The sequence below is a fragment of the Macadamia integrifolia genome, unplaced genomic scaffold (genome assembly GCF_013358625.1).
Source record: "Macadamia integrifolia cultivar HAES 741 unplaced genomic scaffold, SCU_Mint_v3 scaffold526, whole genome shotgun sequence".
Lineage (NCBI taxonomy): Eukaryota > Viridiplantae > Streptophyta > Magnoliopsida > Proteales > Proteaceae > Macadamia > Macadamia integrifolia.
In genome coordinates, this window is record NW_024870472.1 from 105001 (window position 1) to 105541 (window position 541).

The 541-nt window shown below is 52.1% G+C and overlaps 1 non-coding gene across 1 annotated transcript in view; it reads left to right on the plus strand.

Annotated features, from left to right (window-relative positions):
* The window catches only part of LOC122069051, a 3409-nt gene extending 3113 nt beyond the window's left edge, over positions 1-296 (plus strand). The window contains exon 1 of the ribosomal RNA XR_006137338.1: positions 1-296. This exon is cut by the window's left edge and continues 3113 nt beyond it. This is a non-coding gene — a ribosomal RNA (28S ribosomal RNA).
* The last annotated feature ends 245 nt before the right edge of the window (positions 297-541 follow it).

Below are 541 nucleotides of genomic sequence, written 5' to 3' on the forward strand. Positions count from 1 at the left end.
GTGCCGGATTATGACTAAATGCCTCTAAGTCAGAATCCAGGCTAAAGAAGAGACACCTATGCCCGTCGCCTGTTTTCCAACCCATAGTAGGGGCCCTCCGGGCCCCAGAGGCACATGTCGTTGGCCAAGCCCCCACAGTGGACGTGTTGTGTGTGCTGCCTTGAAGCGTAATTCCTGTTGGGCGATGGGTAGAATCCTTTGCAGATGACTTAAATATGCGACAAAGTATTGTAAGTGGCAGAGTGGCCTTGCTGCCATGATCCACTGAGATTCGGCCTCGTGTCGCATCGATTCATGCCCCCATATTTTTCCCCTTTCTTTCACCCCACACCCTCTTGAGGCTAGGATTGTCCACGCGTGGCCCCAGATATGCCCCTAAGTGTTAACTGACCCAACGGTTGCCTGAGTATGGTTATGTATGTTGCCCAAGTGAAGTGTGCCTATGCGTGCACATTGAGTGCCACTAAGTGTACACGTTGTCACGACCTGCCCAACAAAGGCCCATGGACTAAGGCCATTGGGCTAAGTAAGGTCCAAGTTC